We start from the raw sequence: 17,022 nt of genomic DNA on the forward strand, positions 1-17,022 counted from the left end.
GTATCTCATGCTATAATTATATGTATAATAATGATGATGATGATGACGATGATAGCAATAATAGCAATAATAATTATGCTGCTTAAGTGTCTTATACAGCACATCTCTTGGCAATGCTCTATCAACACATCTGTGCTTCAACCACTTATGGCCTGCCCAGAAAGATGATTAGAACTTGTCTCATAGAAAATTTTTAGTGTTCTCTTTAGCCTCCCTTCTTACACTCTCATATGCCTTCTGGGACAGCTGTCTGTTCAGGGCTGGTAGTCAATGAAGAGTAAGAACATGCTTGGCAGGTCAATGTAAGACAGACATGGTCAGTTATATGGGAGGCCACCTGAGGTGGGGCCAGAGCAAAGTAGTTTGACTCCTGCTATCAAAATTAAACAAAAGAGTGCAAACATAGGAAGAATGTAGCCAAGCAGACCCTGCCTCAACCTTCCACCCTGAGCCAACCAAGTATATGCTAGCAAGCTAAAGACCCCTGATGGTGAACCATGCAATGGAGCAAGCAAATGAAAAACAGACAGTCCCACATCTGGCTACTTGAGAACCAATGAGATGCTGGGGATCTGTATAAAGGTTTGCCCAGTTACTGCAATATATGAGTCTGCTTTTGCCACTTGCTTGACACCAGAGTCTGTGTCTTTGATTCTGTGCTTTCTTACCACTACTCCTAACGGTCTTGGTCAGAGCTGCAAGCAAAAACTACATAATTCAAATGTGCAGTATTAAAACCCTGTTGTCATATCGCCCTATAACTAAAGAAACTGGGAAATTTAATCATGAGAAAAACAAAGTTATTGCCTTGGGGAACAACAGACTGGCATCAAGGTGATCTGAGTCAAGACAGCTTGTCTCAGAAACAGTTTTATAAAAGGCTCAACATGCAACTGTGCCCAGATCATGGGATGCCCCCAAAGACACCACCAGATACCAGTACCACAACGCTGCTGCAAGCACAGGAGACTTTTTATTCAAGCTCGAGCTTGGGCCACAACCCTTCCTGATGCAACAGGATAGGAGAGTGGAACTGAGGTCTAGGGTAATGGGGTTTATAATGGGGAAAAAAACAACAACAACACATTAGTGGGGGATTTCCAAGCCTTCCCATTACATGGTTGCATAAGAAGGTAAAGGAATGTTGACCTTTAAGCTTATTGGTTTATGCTACCTGGTCTAAGGAAAAGGAGGGACCACCCATTCAAAAGGAACATCACGACTCTGCAAAGCCTCATGTTTCCTGAGCCCATCCCATAAATTTCAGTTGGCCCCAGCTATTATGTCCATTTTCCAACTGCCAGGAATATCTCATGGTTTTTTGTGGAACTCAAGGAGATGGTGAGTCACTCTGAGGACAAAAGCTTAAAATGGAGTCTAAAAAGCAAAATGGACCAACTGGTTCACAATCTATCCATAGTTGGTCTCAGTCCCAACAGATCAGATTCTCATCGCTCTGCAGGCCTGCTTCTTCTTGCCTGTGAACATTGGCTCCCAAAGTCATCATGGCATGTCTTGAAGACTTCCTCCAGGTTTTCTACAGCTGTATCAGAGTTTTTCTAGAAAGAATATTGAAGCAACCTCACACTGGGTACTGCTCCTCATTGCTAGTCCTGCCCAGAGTCACTCATTAGCTTCATGAAGTTGGGCCATAGGACAGCAACAGTTCCTCTAATTGGGAGAATGAGAGATCAAATGATTTAGACAGCTCGGGTATTCCTAGTTCTGTTCTACCAACCTAGAGGTAGACAGAGCTCAAGGGAAATGTGTATTTTAGGAGAATTTTCTATTTTCCCAGGGCACTTCAGATTCCTCTTCTAAAGCATATCCTTAGTGTGCACATGCTATTACACACTCAATACCTACTGTAGCAATCTCTACGTCATAACTGGGAAGTCCTGCAGGCAACCTTCAGTCAATGTCAAATGGTAAGAACAACTAAAGCAAAAAGTGGCCATGAAGCTGACAGCACTGTGCAAGTAATGGGAGGTGAATGAAATAATGAAGTAAAAAGGAAATGATATGGTTCCTCTTAAGTATGGTGAAGTGGAATGTTTTTTATCGATAAAAGATAGAGTATAGACAAACACAGGGACAGTCCACCATGGCCATGACCTTGAGCTTCATGAGGACAGGGAGGTAGAATCAGTCCAAGAGTCTAGGAGATTAAATGATCAATAAAAAAGACCAGGTAGACAAAATGGTTGTACCACATGAGGAAAGTCTGCTGGGAGGACATTTTCCCAACTCCTGGGCTACAGGTCTGTGAAGGACATCAATATCCTATAATAGGTAGAGATAGAGGATGTTGGGAGAATGTGGCAACTTGGCCCTTTGTCTCAGGGTTTAAGATTTAACAGTAGAGAGGATTGAGCCAACCTGGGACTGCCACACCTGAGGATCCATCATGTCTACAGAAAACAAACCCAACACTCTTGCCTTGGTCAAGAGGCACTTGCTGACAGGAACCTAGTGTGGTGTTTCCTTGGTAGGTCCAGCCAGAAACTGACCAATGAAGAGGTGTACTCTTGGAGCCAACCATCAGATTGAGCTCAGGGAACCTGGTGAGGGAGTTAGAGGAAGGACTGGAGGGGCAGAGAGGGATTGGATCCACAATGGATGAACAACATAGGCTGGCCTGATGACCCAGTTCTCCCAGAGTCTAGACTACCTACCAAAAAGTGTACCTGGAGGGATCCATTGCTCCAGATATATATGTAGCAGAGGATCTGACAGCAAGGGGGGGACTTGGTTCCATGGAGGTTTGATGACCCAGCAGAGAGGGAATGCTGGAGCGGTGGGGTGGGAGAGTGTGAGTGGGAAGGGGAACACTCACATACATGCAAAGAGGAGTGGAGAGGGTTGATGTGGGATGGGGGTTGGTGGAGGGGTAACTGGGAAGTGGGATATCATGGGATGAGACTTTGGTGAAGCGGGTAACTGCGAAGTAGGATATCATTGGAGATGTAAACAAATGGGATGATTACTAAAATTAAGAAAAAAGGAAAGAAAAAAGGAAAGAAAGAAAGAAAGAAAGAAAGAAAGATAGAAAGGATTAAAATGATTTAATTATAATCTAAAAAAGTTATTTTAAAAAAAATTGAACTATTTTATTTCTTCAGTGACTAAGTTATCAATAGAGGCAAAGGGAGGGAGGGACCAAGATGGAAGGCAGGAGGAGCAGGGAAAAGGAGAGCAGGATCAGTTATGGGTGGCAGAGAAGAGAGTCCAGAGAGGTAGAAGAATGAATGGAAACATGGAGCTGTAGGAGTTGGGGGTTGGAGGGAAACCGATACACAGTCCTATAGAGCTTGAGTGTGAGAGGCTTCTTGGATGCTCCCACAATTTGTATCAGAAACATTTTTTGTGAATGGTTCTTCTTGTAAAAGGCTGAAGATGGAGCTGTCCTAGAATTAATATGCTTTCACAGAGAGAAATCAATTCACACACAAGTGTAAATAAAAAAATGCTTTACTGACTTCATCCCAGGCCAATTATCAAAGTGGTCAGACTAGCATAATTTTTTTATTCAACATGTGATGTCCCCCTTAAGTCTCTGTTAGGGCCAGGATCCAGGTTTTGCTTTGAACATTTTAAATATGTACTGGAGACTGCAAGTCTAGACACTTAGGCAGATGAAATATTTACATAGTACAGATATTGCTAGATTCATTTCTTACTGACACCATTGCCCTAAAACAGCAGGTTATTCTACCTGACTGATTCAACTCAGCTGTTCAGGCTCAAACTTCTCTCCATGATGGCATTCAATCTGGCTTCTATCAGCTTCTCTTCCATTGCTCTGCTTGGCCTCATACTAACTCTAGCAATAAGTTGCAATCTTCTATCTCCTTATCATTCTCTGGCTTGTTCTGTCTTCACCTGTGTCTAGCTCGTCCTCACTTCAACCTGTCTATGTAAACTTCTCCTGGGAACTTGGCCCTTTCTCTGCACTGTACTTTATGAAGTAACTTTTCTTTTCTGTATCTTTTTAGCAGAGTTGACCATATCCAATTCTTTAAAATCTCTCTCTGATTCTCACTTTATATGCCACTAATTAAACATCACTTTCAAGCATGGATGCTTCCTTTTACAAACTAACTTGGCATTCCTTGTATACGAAGGGCAAATCTACAATTTGGGCAGTAGAATTGAAGGCATGTGCTAAGGGCTGAACCACAGTAGAACACAATCTCTACTTTCATTATATGATCAAATATCCTGCAACAGAACTTTATTTTATTGTCAATACTTTGGGTCCTTAGTGAGTGTCCCCAAGGCCCAGGCCCCAGGCTGTTACTGGCTCTGCCAAGCACATTCCTGTGTCAACAATGAGCTATGACATACTCCAAATGTGATGGTCCCATGCAAAGCCTTGTTTGATCAGGCTAGCTCTCAACAGTATGGTTATTTTTTTTTTTTTTTTTGGAAAGAGTTGATAACAGTGTACTTTTGTTCTTGTGGCTGAATATGATTTTCTCAAGATGAAAATTGGACCATTATGGCACAGCAGGCCTAATGTTGGGCATTGCCCTGTACTGCCCTGCTTGAGCAGCTCTCCATAGAGTCCTGGTCTTTGATATGGTGATGCCCTAGTGGCTGGATATAAATCAGGGCTGTCTCACTCATTATGGGTTGGAGTCAAATTTTGGGACAATTCTGGTAAACAAATGTGCATTTCAGCATTCTAACATCTACCCAGCCTTATTAGCATACTAATGATCTGTGTGGTCTTTTATAAGTCATCCTCACTCTGCTACTTTCTACTTAGTTTCACGATTATCTAAGTATCTTTAAATCCCTTACATATCAATTGTACTCTTGAACATCACGTTTACTATTTGAGTGTTACACAACACAATAGATACCTTTTACAACCTCCATCAACTTAACTACAAAAGGATCTGGAGGCATTTTCCTGATGAAGGTTTGTCACTTGGTCTGTATTTAATACTTAATAAATGATTACTTTATATATAGTTGACACTGTTGTGTTGATTTTCTGGCAAAAATCAGGATCAACATATAGAGTCCCATAGCCACATAACTCTACCTTTAATTTGCACTTCAATCCAAATACAGGAGAAATGACTTGAGCTGCCAGTATCCATGAGTTTCAGAAGGACTGAACACTTTTTCATATCAGGCAGCTGAAGTTGGGTCCTCATGGAAGCAAGTAGTCTCTAATAGAAGCTAAGATAAGCAGTTAGCCACATGAGGGCTCATAAACATCTGTACTGAGATCTGCTGCCCTCTTCTGTTCATGCATGTATACAGTCAGGCAGAACATTGTATACATAGAAAATAAATAATATAATTTAAAAAAACAAAAAAAATTAAAAATGTTTGAACTGTTTGTTTATGCTCCTGGGCCATGCTGTATATGTGGCAGCGAGAGAAATCCTCATTGGTGTCTATTGTCTGCCTATACTGTGTGAGTTCTAGAGATTAATCCCATGCTGTGTTTTGTTTAAATTGATAACATTTGGCCTTATTTGGGTCAAAATATTTAAGGATGTGCTGGAGGTGACTATGCACATGCCAAGGTTCAAGTGTCAATATAAGAGAAAAGTTTGTAGGAGTAATATGGGTCTCACAGACACTGAACTGAGGGCATCAGGGTCAGCATCAACCAACTCGAGCCACTGAGACAATTCTCTGGGATTCATTTCTTTTTCTTAGAATGGGACAACTGTTTAGTCTTAGTATAAAACTTCCACATTCAGAAAAAAAAAGATAGCAGTATATAATTTTCATTTGAAAATAAGATTTATTATTCAAATTGGTTTTTAGTCCATCTCGAAATAATATGTTTACAATGACAAAGAAGACAATTTTTTATTGATAGAATGCCTAACCTTTTTTGAACATCTGTGAGAAGGTTCAGTGTGAAATGTCTGTAGGGTGCAAAACTAGATGCCTGACCTGGATCAATATATAAAAATATGTCTAGGGGCTGGAGAGATGGTTCAGAAGTTAAGAACACTGACAGCTCTTCCAGAGGTCATGAGTTGAAATTCCAAGAAACACAAAGTGGTTCACAACCATCTCTAATGTGATGCCCTCTTCTGGTGTGTCTGAAGACAGCTATAGTGATCTCATATTCAAAAAATAAATAAATAAATCTTTTTTAAAAAGTTCCAATGTAGGCTGTACAAAATGATCTTCCAATCTACACATATCTGTCATAGACTAAATCCGTGTAATAATATCACACACACACACACAGACACACACACAAACACACACACACACCAGAAATGTGTCTATTTAAATTAATTTTATTGCTGTTAAAGTATCTACCATCTCTAGATAATTCCCTTAGAAGTCACTATTTGAAGATACAGTGCCAAAAAGATAACTAATGCCAAATGAGGAAGCAGGGATTATCAGATAATATTCAGCTAGCCATAGAATTTGAGCTATATTGTGAGATATTCAGTTGATTGCTGATTAATCTACTTCATTATATATCTGACACATGAGGTATTTAATGTCTGGTTGGTAGTATCATTTGGTAAGATTTAGGAGATGCTGCCTTGGTGGAAGAAATATATCACTTGGAGTGGACTTGAGGTTTTACATCCGTCCACCATTGCTAGGTCCCAGTCTCTGTGGCATTCTTCAGGTTTTGGTGTCATCTCTGAGCGTCCTGTTTTAGCTGATATTTGTAACACTTGTTGGGATGCCACTTCTTGATGACCACATATCCCTGTCAACAATAAGCCAAATTAAACACTTTTATAAGTTGCCATAGACATTGTGTTTTAACACCACAACAGAAAGGGCTCTGATACACACCCATAAAGCTTCACACTTAAATAAGTTATTTCCTGTAATTGAAGACAATTATGAAACCTAAAAGTGTTGCCCTTTTTTTTTTTTGATTAAATGCCTATGGCATTTTTCCATATGAGTTTCCAAGTGCAAACAAAATCAAGAGTGAGATCATAATGTTTGTATAGATTGTTGACACTTATCAGACTTTTTCTCCAGAATCAATAATTTGGTGTGACTGGATGTAACTGTGTTACATAAAGATATTACCAAATCCTTTATAGATATGTATTCCCTTCAGGATGTTTATTTATTCAGTTCCTTAATACTTAAAAGAATATTCAAAAATCTCTAACAGACTCATTACACACTAAAGTTCGCACTCTTGTATAAAGGTACCAGTAAGTGCCATTTTACCAAACTGAATACATTAACAGGATTTCTCTGAAGTATGGCTTTTCTCATGATTTCTAACAACATTTGAAGTCTTTATCACATTGCTTATTTGAAGAGTTTCTTTCCAATATGGATTCTATTATATATTCGGAGATGTTTTCTATGAAAAGGCTTCTTCATATTTGTTTGAATAGGCAGGCAAAATCCCAGACAAATCACACCAAACTTCAGGTCTCATGTGGGAGGTTGTATTGCCAGAAGCAGCCTCTGAGAGGGGTGAGATGTAAGAACAAGGGAAGGCGCTATGGGACAGGGGAAGACCCTTTTATCCAGTCCATGAGGCATGTGGAGCACATGAAAGGGAAGTGTTGCCATGGTGGGTGAGGAGTCCACAGATGAGGACTCTCCTCACTGGATGGAGGAGCTGGCTATAACGTCATTTCTAGCTGTCTACAGATGCACCTGATGATAACAGCATTACTTATATTTGTAGGATTTATCTTCAGTATAAATTTTTCCATGTCATGTAGATGATAGTGATGTGCAAAGCCTTTACCGCACAGATTAATTTTATAGGGTTTGTCTTCAGTATGAATTCTTTTCTTTTTGCAGACTCTAGAAACCAGTTTATTTTTTTCCCATATTGTGTCACAATGCAAGGCAGATACTTTTTAACATGGTTTCTTTTCCTATGAAATATCAACCTAAAGGGGCACCTATTGAACTCAATTTTCATATCCTATGTTGTCCTCATTTCCTTTGGACATCTTCTATTATTTTTTTGCCCACGGATCATTTTGTTCCTTTCCTCTTTGAGTTGATTTACATGTTTTTTGTAAGACACCCCCCCAAAACTGAGGATGCCCCAGCATCCCACGCCTCAGAAGGCGATACCCAAATCACTCCTGAGAAATGGTCTCGATGCAATAGCATGAGGATTTCTTTATTCCAGAATTCTGGGTTCCACTGATGGAAGTTAGAAACAAAACAAAGTTAAGACCTCACAGAATCCACGGCCCAGGCATAAGGCAGGCCAGAGGCAAGCCCAGGCAAGCTGGGGCCTTCTCAAGGTTGTTAGAATAGCAGGATGATCCACCCAAGGTCGTTAAGACATTCCAGAAACTAGGCAGCCATAAAGATAAGGAAGTTGATTGAACAACCTCCACTGAGTCATGGGCCATCTGGACTCCCTGCCCTCACCCTCTATTCTCTTGTGTAGTTTAATATTAACCAGGCCCTGCCTCTGCTAAAAAAAAGATAAGCCTCCCACGCTCCTACATTGCTGATGTGCCTTCCTGCACATACTACCCGCTAATGTAATTGTATGCCAATTCCTCCCTCAATGTATGAATTGACCAATCATGTAAAAGCGTGAGAAACCCCCTTGCCTTTTCCCACATAAACCCCTAGCTTTTGAGCTTCAGGGTTGACTCCTTTGTCTCTTGCTCGAGATTGCCTCGTGTTTTTGCATCAAGCCGGTCTCTCGAGTTTCCTTGGGTGTGCGCCGACCGGAGACTCGAGTTGGGTCTCCCCGTTCTGGGGTCCTACACCACAGCCGTACACCACGCAGTTGTAGAAGACTGAGGACCACGAGTGCCACATTGCGACAACTTTACGAAAAAGTTTACAAAAAGTCCGCGAATCACAAACCAATCATTTCTTAGCATGGAGAGCCCACGAAATGCAAGCCAATTGATTTGTACCACTCCATAGTTTTTAGGCCACTCAGTTTAAATTATCGGAGCCCGAGCTCAGTGGACCAAATACTTTCCGATTTTCTTGGATGTCTATAGCTGCATGAACTCCTGGGTAGGAGTAATGGCGTAAGCAGTTTACAGAAGCAAGATAAGCTTAGCTCATTTCCAGTTACCTTATGGGGCCAGGATTCAAGGCCTTTTTGCTAGGTCTAAACAAAGGGCGGGCTCTGAAATTTGACCTTTTACCTAGTTTCTAACAAAGAGCACAAAGAGTAGGCTCTGGAATATGAGTGTTTGGGGCTCCTTAGATGGCTGGAGTTAGACTGTATTATTTTTTGTCCTTTCAGTTTTCAAACACTGATATCTTTGATCATGACTCTGGGTTTTCAATTCTTTATCTTGGATATCATATAAAGTGCCCTCCTTACAGGATACATATATGGTTTGTGGTTTGTGCCAAGGACAATTTATCGAAGTTTTACTTTGTTGGAATATTTTTTCTGAGCATCAGAATTCAGAGGGACTGCTTAATTTTGTGTATTTTTAGCCCAAGGTGCTAGACTCACAATGTGAGAAGTTAGAGATAATCACTTGTATCTGAAGGGTTCAGAACCCAGGTGCATTGTCATACTATATCCAGTTCTGGTCTAGTCTAGCAGCAAGCTTGTGGGGAAGCTGTTCAGAGTAGGTCCTGGGAAGCTGTATGGAAGGCAGCCTGCTACAGAAGTGGAAAAGAGGTTCGTAATGGTGAGAGAGGGCCTCCAGCATGATTATATGAATTAAAGAAAAAGACAAAATAAAAACAAAGGAATAATAAGCAATCAAGCAAGCAAGAATTCAAAACAACAATAAAATGCTGTGAAGAACTGGGAAGCTAATTAATTAAATGGGTTCAAAGTAGGTGGGCTTAGAGTCACAGGAAGCTGCTGAGTATTGGGCGGGTCCAGAAGGAGTGGCTCTGAGGAAGGAGGCAGAAGTTACAGGAAGTTCCACCATTCCAGCATTCTCCAGGCACCTCAGCTGCCTCGTGGTCAACAATTCATGGATGGAGATGAGTGCCTAATATTTGAGGATCTTGAAAACTTCCTTAAGCAGCAGTTGCTGTGCTCGCCTCCTAGGACATCCAGCAGCTCATCCTGTCCCCTGCCAGGTCAGAGGAGCTGTTGGGTTGGGAAAGGGCAGGAGCAGAGCAGGGGTGTGGAGCAGGGGTGCATTTTCTGCCACCACTCTCACAATTGTGTTGTGGGTATCTTACCATTATCAGGAAGTTTGAGATCCTGTCAATTGGGTTTATGGTGATACTTTATGGAATTAATTTTATGGTTGCCAGAATATTTTTCTAAAATGACCTCATACATCCATTGCAGTATCTGGTGTTTGTATCCCAGGAGGGTTGTCTTTACAAAAGCCTTAATAAAGCTCCTCGAATAAATATTCCTTCATGCTTTCTTAACTCCTCTGTCCCTCCTCTTGCCATTTCATTTCCCTTTCTCTAGGTCATTGAATAGGCATTCCAAGAGAGCTTTGTAGCTATTTGTCGTATGGGGGAACCAGTGGAGGTTTGATTGAATTAGAAAACTTTCATTATAAATCACTGTTATGTGCCTGTAAATATTAACTTTAACCAAGCAAATTTATACTCTCCATTAATTTGACACTAAGGTATATGTAGACTTTGATGTAAATACAGCATTCAGAAATGTGTTTTCGCCGGGCAGTGGTGGCGCACGCCTGTAATCCCAGTCCTTGGGAGGCAGAGGCAGGCAGATTTTGAGTTCGAGGCCAGCTTGGTTTACAGAGTGAGTTCCAGGACAGCAGGGGCTACACAGGTTAACCCTGTTTCGAAAAAGCAAATAAATAAATAAATAAATAAATAAATAAATAAATAAATAAATAAATAAATGAAAAGAAATGTGTTTTCATAGGCTTAGCTATAAATATTACAACTTAGGTTTGAATTAAAATTGAAGACAGTATTGCAGCAAGGTATGGCTGAGGAAGATATATAGTAGATTTTGTTAACCATTACATCCTGACCAAGACATGGACTTTGGGCACATGCTACAGGCAGTTTTATAGGCCATTGTAATTTCCTATGAGAATTTATTATTTTCCTAAGACATGCAACCTGCAGCACTGCAAGAATATACCTGGTACTTGGGCTGTGTTGAGGCTAACTTTTGGCATTTCAATCTGAGGGAATAAGCACTCAGAATTAACTGGTTGGGTCTGGACTGAACCAAGCCAGCAGATGTGGGAAGGGAAATTTAGGATGAGCAGGAGGATAGACGGGCATGCCAAGAGATAAATAGGGGGCCAGAAACCACTTATTCAACTAGGTCTTCATTGATACTTTAACAGGCTCTCCAGTTAGCCATTCCTCCTGAATTTCTATATATTCTTCCAAGGTTCAGCACAGCATGCTCTGAGATGCTGATATCAGGCTAAGATATTCTCCTAGGTAGAAAGCTTTTCTTACATTCTTCCTTGTTCCTCCTCCATGTTGCTGGGAAAAGAACTCTGTATATGTGATAAGCGTGTGACTGACTCTCACATCTGATAGGGTAAACTGAAATTCTCAGATAAGAAGAGACATTATCATGATATATTCTCTTTCCTTCATGTTCATCCTTTTTGCCCGGTGATGATCTTTTATTTTTGTCCCATGAAAAGTTCCAGGTTATTTCTGAACACTATTTTCCAATGATCTGGTCTCAATATGCTCAGCCAAATGTGTATAACTATAAATCAATACTAAGAGCCCTGGAGAGTAATGGCCCAGGAAACTCTAACAAAGGATCCAGTTATGTTAGAAGGATTGAACAAGTGGTGGGGTGGAGCTCACCTTTCTGTAGAAACAGCACAGGAATTTGGTTTTTCCAGATGCTATTTGAGTAATGATTCTGGAAAATTTCAATGAGAATGATATTAGATGTAGGGATGTGAATTTCCCATGGTAGGCAGTGCAGTCAGGAGTCAATTGATGTCAATATTGAATTAGTTTTGAGGCTCTGAATTAGCAAATGCACACAGAAAACAGTTTCTTTTAGGCAGAGAAATCAGCATCAGGGTGTGGCAAAGACAATTTACACATGAAGAAAATATCTGTAGTGGATTCCCTCCTAGAGCCTGTGACCTCCCTGGTGTATTTTAGCCAGATTCTCACTTGGATCTATTTTATTTCCTGAGGGACTGGCATCAGGTTGAACAAGAAAATTTTCTGTTGCACAAGATAGTCAGTCTTGCCACTGTGATACCAGTGGCAATGCCTTTCCTGGCAGATTGAGACTGTAGATCACAGGGTGCAAATCTGGGTCTGGCCATGGATAACTCTGCCTCCTGCCCCAGTCTGCAGAGCAGTTTTTGACACTGAATGCTACTATCAGAGAGTCCATCCATGATATTTGTTGACAGAGTGAATGATTTGATCTGAATTGTTTTTCTCCAGAAGATGCACTTGCTTTTGGTGTTATATATTCTGTCCAGTGTAAATGATATTTAGTCCTTGAATTGTGTTCTCACTGATGCATTGTGTTGAATTACTCCTGATTAGAGTGGAACAATTTCTGTTGACCTTTTCTGTACTGTTTGTTGAGTCTCTTTTCCTTAGTATTCTGAGGTATATTTCTTCTCCTTAGATTTTAGAAAGCTTTTTTACTGAGCGGTATTAGATTTTTCACAGGGCTGGTAAAATAACTTTCATTCCACTACTGTATTTGTTGTCTGGGAGGCTTATTGCCTCTCTCTATTTACCTTGCCCTAGGTATAGATGCCTCAAACCTCTAGTCAATCTTATCTAGACCTGAAGTGTTTTCAGCCTCTGAAATGTCCTGCTGAATAAGCTTCCCCTTTCTTGTTCTTTTTCAACTCGTGGCTGGTTACTGGCTGTTACAACTTAGCTGTTCTGGCTCAAATTCATCTCCCAGCTGCCGTATTCAATTTGATTTTTCTCTGAGACAGTGAATTGGTCAACTAAGCCTTAAATTAACTATAGCAATCTTTTTAAAAAATCTGCTGGCTCTGCTTTTCTCTTGCTCATTCTATCTTTTCCTGTGCCTAACATGTTCTCTTTTCTTTTCTTTTCTTTTGTCTTTTTCTTTTTGTTTTTTGAGACAGGGTTTCTCTGTGTATCCCTGGCTGTCCTGGAACTCACTCTGAACACCAGTCAGGTCTTAAACTCAGAAATCTGCCTGCCTCTGCCTCCCAAGTGCTGGGGTTAAATTCGTGAGCCATCACTGCTCGTTCTGAGATAAATTTAATAACCTTGCACTTTCAGGTGCAAGGTCTGGCTCTACATCTACCACAGGTCACCAACCCACTTGCCACATCAAGTCCCTCACTTCTGATAAGAAAAGTGTGTTCTTCTCTTCCATTGAAGGGAAAACCTCATGGCTTTTTATTGCTGGTTACACTAGAGCTTATCTTTCACCCAAGTAATTTTTCCCTCTACAGATAAGATACAGTTTATGGAAGTTTGTTAGGTTGTTAGGGTTGTGGTAATGTAAATGGACACACTGTGAAACAATGTTGTTCAGATATGCAATGTGTGACTACATTGAATGACTCTATAAACATAAAATATTCAAGTACTGTTGACATAATGAACATTCAGGTAGGTGTATTCCTATTAGTTTGCAGCCAGACTAGTTTACATCAAAGAGACATTACAACCTGTGGACCTGATTTCCTCTTTTGGCCTTCATTGTCTCTCCACCAGAATTGAGGTGAATTTCTTAAACATGTCTGGAGGTGTGTCTATGTGTTTTCAAGTTTTGATTGCTCTAATGACAGAGAATTAATGGTAGCAGGATCTTGATATTGTCATTTCTATGGCCCATCACCAGCCTTACATTTGTAAACACTTGTCCTTCCACACCTGCTGAGATATTTGAAGGGCTGGCAGCCCTCTATGCCTAAAGGCAAACTACTAATGTTCTGGTGATGTCTCTCACTTGATTGCTTACAAGTAGAAAACCATGTTTTACCCTATATAGAAACACCATTCTCATCATTTATAACACTGGTGTGTCCTCCAAAAACTCCCACTTTAAACACATCCCTCACACATGTGAATAGAGGTAAAAAGCATTTAATAAGGGTGCTTTTAGTAGTTTAGTTAAATCAGATATTGTTTATTCCCAATATATTTGTGACATCATTGACGTATCATATTTTGCAGGAAGTACAAATTGTAGATCAAAGGCTTTGTGGTTTGTTCTGAGTGTATTTCATTTTGTGTAGCTTGCAAAGCATCTGCCCATAACAAGGACAAATGGAAGGTCAATGTTCTTGCAGGCAGGCACTAGCCTGACTTCTTCAGTACAATCAGCTGTTTCAGTCTTGTCTTCAGCAATATGGACTTGCTGTGAGTTTATGGAAAGCAACACCTTTTGTTGTCAATGGTCTGAATTGTTTGGGTATTTTTATGAAACCACTTGGGCTAACAACTCAGTAGATGTAACCCAGTGGAAAAGACAAGATCACCTGAAACTCTATCTCAATATCAACATTCCGATAATTCATTAGAATCCCCTTCATACACAGATAAGATGGCACTTTTCAGTTTTTATATTACAAGCACCTTACAAAGAATACAGCCATCAGAACTCCAAGGAATCTTGCCCCATGGTGCTTTCCTATGCGTTGTGGGAACCATATGTGTGGCAATGTAGCATACAAAAGATCTTAGTTTCTAATGGAGAATTTTCTTGAACCTCACAACCAGAATTAATGCAGCTTGAAGAATTTTAAGATTTAAAACTGTGATCCTACTGTGTACTCATCTTGGTGGTTTAGCATACTTTTCAAAGAACAATGTAAAAACAAATATTATTTTTTCCTATGGATTTATCTTGTTATTATAAGACACTGAACCTTGGTCAGTGGTACTTTGAGATGCATCCTTGTGAGACACTGAGATCAACGCAAAAGCAAGAGTTTTATTTTCCAGAGCGTCTTGACCTTCATTTCGTCCCTCAAGGTGAGGTATAAAGAAGGCCACCCTGACTGGCTATTACAAGCAGTTTTAATACTTTTTAGGGGCACAGGTTACATCAGCAAGGTTACTAAAGTTCAAATGTATTGGCTAAGCATATTTCCCTTTAATTTTATTCTCTAGCAAGCATGATATACATGCATTTGAACTCTACCTGGGACTTTCCAGAGGGTCCCTGACATTTCCAGAATGTACTGAGAATTTTTTACTCAAGAATGTTCCTGCCGTTGTAGACTGGAACTTGGCCTAGCATTGACTCTGGGCAGGAGGGGGAAGCTGATAGGAGTGGGACTGGAAAACTCCTTAGGGTCTCTCCTTATCAACTTTTAAAACCTAAGCTGATGCATAGCTACCATGGTAATTTATGTACTTTTTCATGCCCAGACCACAGACTGTATTAGTGTCATTTGCTGAAAGCATGAAATACAGAGGCTTAAAGCAATATTCCTAAATGAATATACCATTGTGAGTATTGATTGATAAACAGTGATGTTTATAAATATTTGTTGTCTTGATAGCTTGCAGCCAGTTACCTAATCCTTTTTAAAACCGTGTTAAAGATTTCCATATACTGTCCCATTCCTTCTCCATGTGATGGTTTCCTTAAAGTTCCGTAAAAACTGCAAAGCTCTTACTTAAGGCCAGCCAGGAAGATATAAATAGATGACAGACAGATACATACAAAATACACAGATAAATACATACACAGAGACAGAACGCAGACACAGAGGGAAAGAGACACAAGACAGCCTTGAGACTTCAGTCACATTTAAATGCTTGCAATAGACAGAGGATTGAAGTCACAGAGATCATGAAATATAAATTCAACATAGGACCCACACTTAGTTAAATGCCTCTGAAGGAATGGTGTTTATTTCTTAACTCAGATATGTTATGAACCACCAACATGTCTAATCTATTTACATATGCAGAATCAATTAGCTTGTGAGATCCATTTTTTTCATAAACATAATATGGGAAAGAATAAAACTCACCACAAAGGAAAACAAGAAGTCCTGCCCTCTGAAAGGTGCCCATGCACTCAGAAATCTGTACTTTAAAGCCCCAAGGTCAGGGCTTCTGTTTCTGAGCTCTCATCTCTACGCTGAAATCGAATCTGTTTTAACCTGTCACAATCATCATAACAGTTACTGAACCTTAGAAGGCTCCTGAGAATCCTGGAACTTATTATAATCATGAAGAGTGTTGATTTCTTAGGTAGAATCTCTAAAGAGACTTGGGTAATTCTGGAGTGTCCTTTCCAGAGTATATGCATATGTGCATTGGGTACATAGAGTATTATAGAGAACAATTATGAATCATCTATGAAAATGACTAAACAGTGTAGTCTGTATTGTAGTTCTATTTCTAGTTTTCTTACTTTCATTCATTCATTCTTTCTTTCTTTCTTTCTTCCTTTTTTGAGAAACATCTAGACAGTTTTGTAAAGGAGTTTCTCTGTTTTACCCCCCTTCAAGCAATAAATAATATTGTGCCTTAACCTAATATTTTGATTCATCATTTCGTTTGAGGAATCTATCTCCTCTGCCTTTTCTTCAAATCTGATAATCTGTCTCCCACAGGTTCTCTATGAGTTATTATTATTTGGCTTGCTGCATTTTATTTTCAGGGTCATTTTATATTTTATTTTATTTTATTTTGGTGTTTCTATCCACCTGTTAAACTCAGTTTTCTTATCCCATGTTGTCCTCATTTCCTTCAGGCATCTTCTATTATTTTCTTTCTCACAAATCATTTTGTCCCTGTCCTCTTTCAGTGGATTTACATGGTTTACAAACTTTGATCTCTTTGATCATGACTCTTGGATTTTCAGTTCTCTATCTTGGATCTCCTGTAAATTGCCTTCCTTACGGGATACATACATGGTTTGTGGTTTGATTCAAGTATATTTTATACTTTTTGGGGGGTATTTGTTCTGAGTATCAGAATTCAGGGGAATTGGTTAATTGTGTGCATTTTTTTTTCATCTTTGGGGCTATACTTACAATGTGAGAAGTTAGGATCAGTTGTATTTGCAGGGTTCAGAACCAGGTGCAACATCCAATTCTGGTCTAGTCTGGCAGCAAGACTGTGAAGAAGCTGTGCAGAGTAGGTCCTGGGAGGCAGTGTGGAAGGCAGCCTGCAACAGAAGTGGAG

At 39.9% G+C, this 17,022-nt stretch overlaps 3 protein-coding genes across 20 annotated transcripts in view; 1 reads left to right on the plus strand and 2 right to left on the minus strand.

The window, feature by feature from the left end:
* LOC127681600 (oocyte zinc finger protein XlCOF6-like) overlaps nt 1-17,022 on the plus strand; it is a 1,434,619-nt gene that overhangs the window by 486,298 nt on the left and 931,299 nt on the right. The window lies entirely within an intron of this gene.
* Nucleotides 1-17,022, minus strand: part of LOC127681615 (oocyte zinc finger protein XlCOF6-like) — a 988,257-nt gene that overhangs the window by 427,760 nt on the left and 543,475 nt on the right. The window lies entirely within an intron of this gene.
* The window catches only part of LOC127681617 (oocyte zinc finger protein XlCOF6-like), a 1,149,846-nt gene that overhangs the window by 334,905 nt on the left and 797,919 nt on the right, over nt 1-17,022 (minus strand). The gene's annotated exons all lie outside the window — the stretch shown is intronic.

This window comes from Apodemus sylvaticus, chromosome 3, assembly GCF_947179515.1.
Source record: "Apodemus sylvaticus chromosome 3, mApoSyl1.1, whole genome shotgun sequence".
Lineage (NCBI taxonomy): Eukaryota > Metazoa > Chordata > Mammalia > Rodentia > Muridae > Apodemus > Apodemus sylvaticus.